Below are 7,304 nucleotides of genomic sequence, written 5' to 3'. Positions count from 1 at the left end.
GCATCTCTCCTTGACAGTTGCAGAACAATTATAACTTTGGCTGGTTTCCCTCCCCACCTCACCATCAGCCTTGAAGCGCGAGGGTGCCCTGTAGAACACAGCTAAATTCTGACGCTGTAAAAATGTTCCATGTATAGCCCAAGATGTACCTGTCCTCCATCTACGTATGAAAATATCATACAGCTAATAGAAAGGAGGGTGCAAGATGGGTAAGAACTGCTCCTTTACCTCTAATCAAATGAAGAAGTTTCCCTTTCAATTTCCGTACAGCCCTTCCATTTTCTAAAAAATGGAAAACTCTGTGAAACTTGTGAAGATATTTTTCAATCAGCACATAAAGGCAGCAAGCAGAGGGAATCTCCTATACACAGCATGGGACCATCTCTTGTTTTGGAATAGAAGTTCCAAGCGCATTCTCCATGGTCACTGCTGGAAGTTTCATCCATACAATGGCAGGCAAAGTAATTGGGAAAACGTGGCTGCACCCGACAGGCTTTGCATTTTCACAGCAGATTTGCATCAGATTGCCTTAATCTGGGAAACCCTTGATCACCAGTTGGAAAGACAGCTGGTGCACTTTGCTGAAGCTGAGTTTGGCCGCTAGGGAATGCCACATCATCAATGCATTTTAAGTGCACCCATCTATGCTGACATAAACTGAAGCATCAGCCACAAGGCAAGTTCCCTGAAGTTTATTGCATAGTTTCACCGCACAGTGGGAAAACAAATGGGACAAAGGGATAGGAATGGTTCTGGTTAATCCTTTTTTCCCCCTTTGCTTCCTCCCCCCCCCATATAGTTCAATTTAGTTTTGAGCTTTATAGCCTGCTGGTGCTGCTCTTGGGATTTACAGTGTTTTATATTCAACAGTCGGTTAAGCTGTGAAATTAGTTAAGATGCCTTTATGAGGTCCTCAGCACTCTGGTTCCCTTTCTGTATTTTTCATGTGCGAGTCAAAGTAAACAAAGCATCCTTCTGGGTGGCTGGGGAGGGAGAATTATGTGCATTCAATGGGGTGATGAAATGAACCCGCCTGCCACTATTGTTGTGGTTTCTGTCGGATTGCAGGTTGTACCAAAATCCACATAAAGAGCTTGATACCGCGTGTTAGCTTTAAAAAAATCTTACTGTCAGAAAGCTGCAGTTAAATCGTAGCAGTGACCTTTCATTCAAACGACAAGGCTTTTCCCCAGCAGCCATATCATTCCACATGCTGTATTCTAGCCACATACAATGTATTAACAGCTTTAATACTTTCAAAACACTTTACCCCCAGAGTAAGTCTCAATTGCCTTCTCCATAATATCCAAATTGACAGCATTATTGTTATGATACCTTGACGCATTCTAGGGAAATAAACAATATGCATCACCTAACAGCTTACAGTGCAAAATATTTGCAGTGTACAAAAGGATTCTTTCCAGAGTAGATTTCCACCCTGCTGCGCATGGGCAGAGCAATCCTATTTTTACATTATGCCAGAGGAGAAAATGACCCACTGCTGCTCTGGGAGAATAGCAAGCAAATCCAAAGCTCGCTCAGCACAGCAGGAGAGAGGGAAAATGTAGAGGACAACAATGATGGGAACTATTATTATGCATGACTCAGTATCCCTAGAAACACTGCCAGTGTGCCCACCAATCAGGGACTGTGCTGGCAATGGCACCCACATGCTGCCCACACACAGAGGGAGCCAATGAACTCACCACTATGGGGGAGTGCCACTAACACACACCCCTGCATCACCATACACGCAACAGCGCCACCACCGCGCTGTCAGCCCTGGGGGTACAGCCAATCCTCAGGCATCCCTACAGGCAGAGATGCAAATCCCCTTATGCTGCTCACAGCCACTGTTTTGGAGCACAACACAGAAAGGGGAGCAGATACACAACAAAACAGCCACATAGCTTCCTTGGTGGGATGCCTGAATGGAGCACAGATCATGCTCCAGTGACATGATGTACAAGACCCACTCTGGGAGGGGAAAGATTCTTCTGTCAAAAAGCCAAAGAGAGGAGCCAGGACATGCAAGAAGACAAATACTGACAACAGCAGCCTCCAGTGGCTCACTGCATAGGGCACAGATTTAGGAAGCAGAAGGGTGGCCCTCAAGACAATGAAATTTAGGAACCAGGTATGAAGAACCAGGAAAAGCTCTGCCTGTTTTATGTGTATGTCTGTAACCCTAACACTACTGTATATACAGGATTACTTACGCACAATGCAAAACTCTTAAGAATGAATCATACACAACACAAGCTTATATGAGGATTCATAATCCTGTCTACATGACAGCCACACATGACTTGTGCCACAAGCAGAATTTTACTGTGGATGAGTTCACTAGAGAAAGAACTTTCCTTCTGCTAGAGAATGCGGCTGAAATTGAATACATCTGTAATCCACTTTGGAATTATAAAGTGACAGTGACTCAAAATGAGAAAAAAATGTGTAGCAGCTCTAACTCCCCCTCCTTCTCCTTCTTTGGAAAAAAGGGATAATTATATGGCAGTGTTTCTTTGCCCTAATCTGTTTACAGAAAAATTGAGAATGCATTACACAAACTAAATAACTCCCCCATATTTTTGTACTCCAAAATTTGCAGTTAATTAAACTAATTTGTCTGTTTTTGTGGGTTGGGAACTCTTGCTGTCATCCTTTCCAATCACTACTTATTTAAATTTCATCCTTGGCCAGTTTCATGATAATGTTTATCTGCTCCAGAGGATTTGAAATGAGAGTAATACACTGCCTTCCCATTTAATTTCTTTCTTAAAGCTGAGAAAACCAAGCATCAACTGGCCAGTTAGATAACAAAATTTCCCTTGTAGGTTATTTGCTTAAGATAGCTGTGGGCTAATTTAATTCTTGAGTTACTTATTTACTGGTTCTGTTCGGGATTCCCTGCAGTTAAGAATGAACTGTGCATAGAAGGTTGTAAGGAGAGAGAAAAAGGACACTATCTGGAATTTTTGTCCAGGAGGATCAGGTTAAACAAAGAAAAGAGAAAAGAAAAGAGGTGGGGAGACAGTATCGAGGGGAATACATTGTTTATTTTCTTCCTAGCATACATTTAATCTTCCACCTACCTGAAAGAAAATGAATTCTGAATTATTTTGCATACTTAGCGTTTGGAAATATTTGTTTTGCATAATCAAGTCATAAAGAAAAGGGCACTTTTATGCCAAAGTGACACTTCACAAAAATAAGGATTCTAGACTACTGCTTTTCTGCTTCCTAATTATTCTTTTTCCTCTCTTGTTAGAGAATCCTAGCAAGAAACACAAATAGGAAAGAGGCATAGGAAACAAAGATGTGTGCTGTTCTGTTCTGTTTGTTTGTTTGTTTGTTTGTTTCAAGCAGCTTTACAGATGGCAATAAATTAATTCTCATTCTATTGCCTTAATACAAGAGGTGGGTTGTTGACCTCACCTGCTGTACAACAAACAAATAAAAACAGTTGAATGGGGCCCATATATTGATTTTGTGGCATATTTGATCATTAACAACACAATAAATAAACAGCAACAATACTTAGCACACAAAAAGTTGAGGAAGCCATGCTGATCCATTCGAAAAAAATCAAAATCACTTGGATCATACCTTCATTCAACACCAGTTTCAAGCCAGCATTCACTCCCCCTTCCACCTTCTGCTTTGCTTAACCTCTAGCCTAATGGAGAATTCTATGAACTCCAAAGCTCGCACACCATTTGTGGTTCCTCCTTCAGGGTCCCTGTTCTCTTCAATGGGCAATTCCCTGATTTTCTCGCCCTTTGCCCCTGCCCCAACAGGCTATGTCTACTAACCACCACCAGTTTCGCTGCCACCAGGACCTTTATCTTAGGCCCAAATACACCTTAGATATGCGAGGATGTATGTGTGAATACCACAGTTGCGTGACTTTATGTTCCCTTGGTAAAGTAACTAAGTCTCAGGCATGGGATGACAAAAACACAAACATTTATTAATACCATAAGTGAATATAATATTACAGAAGCTATTAATCTTACACTTCACTAACTAATTAAAATACCCACTACCTCACTATTACTAACACTAAGCCCTATACTCTATGGACTGCCTTCAAGTCGATCCCGACTTATGGCGACCCTATGAATAGGGTTTTCATGGTAAGTGGTATTCAGAGGGGGTTTACCATTGCCTCCCTCTGAGGCTAGTCCTCCCCAGCTGGCTGGGGCCTACTCAGCTTGCCACAGCTACACAAGCCAGCCCCTTCCTTGTCCGCAACTGCCAGCTGGGGGGCAACTGGGCTGCTTGGGACTATGCAGCTTGCCCACAGCTGCACAGGTGGCAGGGCACGTAACTCCTGAGCCACTCGGGTGATTTTTAGCTGGCCCTTGACACCCAGGAGACATGAGTAGGGATTTGAACTCACAGACTCTGGACTCCCAGCCAGGCTCTCCTCCCCACCTCCATCAAATCCCACCACTCATAAACAAACTATCACTTCAGAATGAAATCTCTATCTAAATGGCAAGCTGCCGAGCACTCAGATATGAAATCATCCCCCAGTCTCTCAGCCAATCACATGCAGTACTCACCAACATTCTAACTCCCTCCCTCCCATCACTCACTACTTACCATAAACACAGCAATAATTATACAGCCATGAGAGTGGCTGTATACTATATCCAGCGTGGATTTTTCACATTCTGCAGTGTTAAATTGAAAATACCCCCATGCCATTCTGATTCTTCCCATAAGCTTATTTCAAAACAAAACCTTTTGGTCCTGAACTCAGAAATGCTTGCTTAACAACCCTCTCAATTTTCATGGCGCTACACAAAACAGTCAGAGAGAATAGAGAGTTCAAAGTCTAAAAATAACGGGGGGAAACCCAGAGCCCTTTTGGACTTTTTTCTCTCGGAGTTCTCATAATCTGTTGAAATTCATTAAAAATCAGCCATATTCACAGAGTACCTGTGATCCTGTGAATGACCTTGCCCCATACTCTGACCTTCATCTTCTGCAGTTTAAAAGTTAAAAGAACGACTGGCTGATTTTTAATTAATTTAAGAATGTTTGGCTGGAACCCAATTATAATGTCAGGCATGCTCAGTAAGAACCAACTGTCAGTGTTCTAAAAGCCAGACTCACAGCTGCTGGGCTTGCCTAATCAGGGGGCAACACCCACACCAGACTTTGATTTCACTTGAGACAGTCATGGCTTCCCCCAGAGGATCATGGGAAATGTAGTTTGTGAAGGGTGCTGAGAGGAGACTCCTGTTCCACTGAGAGAGCTCCAGAGGCCAGAGTGGTTTAACAGTCAGCCACTCTGAAGGTCTGTGAGGAGAACAGGGCGTCTCCTAGCAACTCTCAGCACCCTTCACTAACTACACTTCCCAGGATTCTTTGAGAGAAGCCATGACTGTCCAAAGTGAACTAAAGGCCTGGTGTGGGTATGACCAGGGACAGCATTGGTTTAAATTTGGGTGGGAGGCTATATGTGCCTGCTGTAGAATAAAAAGGTGGGGGAAACACTGAAAAGCAATGATACTGTTCACAATCTTTTCCTTTCAGAAAGGAAAGGGGCTTCCCTTCTGCCTAGTGCCCACCCACCCAATCTCCTCCCCTCACCCTCCTCCTCCCTTCCCTGCTCCTCCCCTGGGTCAGTGTTGGAGACCAGGATTCGAATCCCCACACAGCCATGAAGCTCACTGGGTGACCTTGGGCCAGTCACTGCCTCTCAGCCTCAGAGGAAGGCAGTGGTAAAACCTCCTCTGAATACTGTTTACCATGAAAACACTGTTCAAAGGGTTGCCATAAGTTGGGGTCGAAGGCAGTCCATTTCCATTTTCAAACATGATTGCACAGAAATAAATCCCATTGAATTCAAAAAGTATGCAAATGATCAAACCCACCCTCCTCCTCCCTCCTATCCCCTCCCTCTTGCCCCTTCCCTCCCTCTTGCCCCTTCCCTCCCCCTTCCTTTGCCCCTCCCTACACATCCCCATCACCTTCCAATCCCCTCCTTCCCCCTCCCCTTCCACCTCCTCATGGTCAGTTTTACCTATCTTAAGCATGGTTGCACGGAAGTAAATACCACTCAACTCTATAAGCATGCAAATGATCAAACCTGCCCCCCTCCCCCTTCCTTTGCCCCCCTTCAATATGTCCCTTCCCTTTCCCCCTCATCCTCCCCCATGGTCAGTTTTTCCTATCCTAACCATGATTGCATGGGAGTAAATCCCATTGAACTCAATAAGCATGCAAATGATCAGACCTGCTTTCCCCCTCCTTCCCCTCTCCTCTCCCTTCCTCCTCCCCTCCCCTCTTCTCCCCTGACCACTGCAGCCCTCCCTCCCTGCCCCCCTGGTTGGTTTTACCTATCCTAAGCATGATGGCACAGGAGTAAATTGTACTAAACTCAATAAACATGCAAATGATCAAACCTGTCCTCCTCCCCTCCCCCTCCTGCCTGCTCCCATCCCAGTCCTGCCCTCTGCCTTTCCTCCCCTCCCTCCTCCTCCTCCTCTTTACCCCCTGTGGTCAGTTTCACCTATCTTAAGCATGATTGCAGGGGAGTAAATCCCACTGAACTCAATAAGCATGTGAATGACCAATCCATTCTCAGCAAACTTGGAGAGGAACCCATTTCTTACCTCCTGGATTAAAAAGCAGGGAAATTCACTAATAGGCAAAAAAATCCATCTGATTTTACATCTAACTGCAGTTTCAGATCCAACTGTAAATGCACCCAAAATAGAAATAGAACATAACCTCCAGTTTGAAACACAAAAGGCTGTCTTCACCATCATATGACACTGACCAATAAAAAGGCTTTGAAATTAATAAAAATAAATTTGACACAGATTTCTAAGATGAATAATGAGGGAAATAAAATTTTCTAGATTAGATTCTCTGTAGAAACAATAGTAACACAGGAATGAAGCAAAGTAAGAACACCAACAAACATACAAAAATGCAATTCTCCATCTTTGGAGATGGCACGTGTTGCCACCACTCACCATATGCTCAGAGGCATATGTTACCAAATTCTTCCAAGCTACACCAAGTGGATTGGACTGTGAAAGACCAACCCAAATTGTGTTTGCATTTTGACAGATTTGTAGGGCAGTCCAATATCTCAGAGAGGAGGTCAGGTCTCCTGCTCTCCTGGTGCATTCACTATAGCTGCCCAATTTCCCTGCTTTTTAAAGTTTGATAGAAATATCTGTGGGCTATAGGTATGTTCTTAAACCACAAGGTTTTTTGCCTATTAGTGAATTAAATAATTTAGATTGTATGCTAATGCAAAAGATTGTTGTTGATGTTGG

This window comes from Rhineura floridana, chromosome 1, assembly GCF_030035675.1.
Source record: "Rhineura floridana isolate rRhiFlo1 chromosome 1, rRhiFlo1.hap2, whole genome shotgun sequence".
Taxonomy (NCBI): Eukaryota; Metazoa; Chordata; class Lepidosauria; order Squamata; family Rhineuridae; genus Rhineura; species Rhineura floridana.
The sequence above is the reverse complement of the archived record's forward strand: the minus strand, read 5'-3'. Positions refer to the sequence as shown.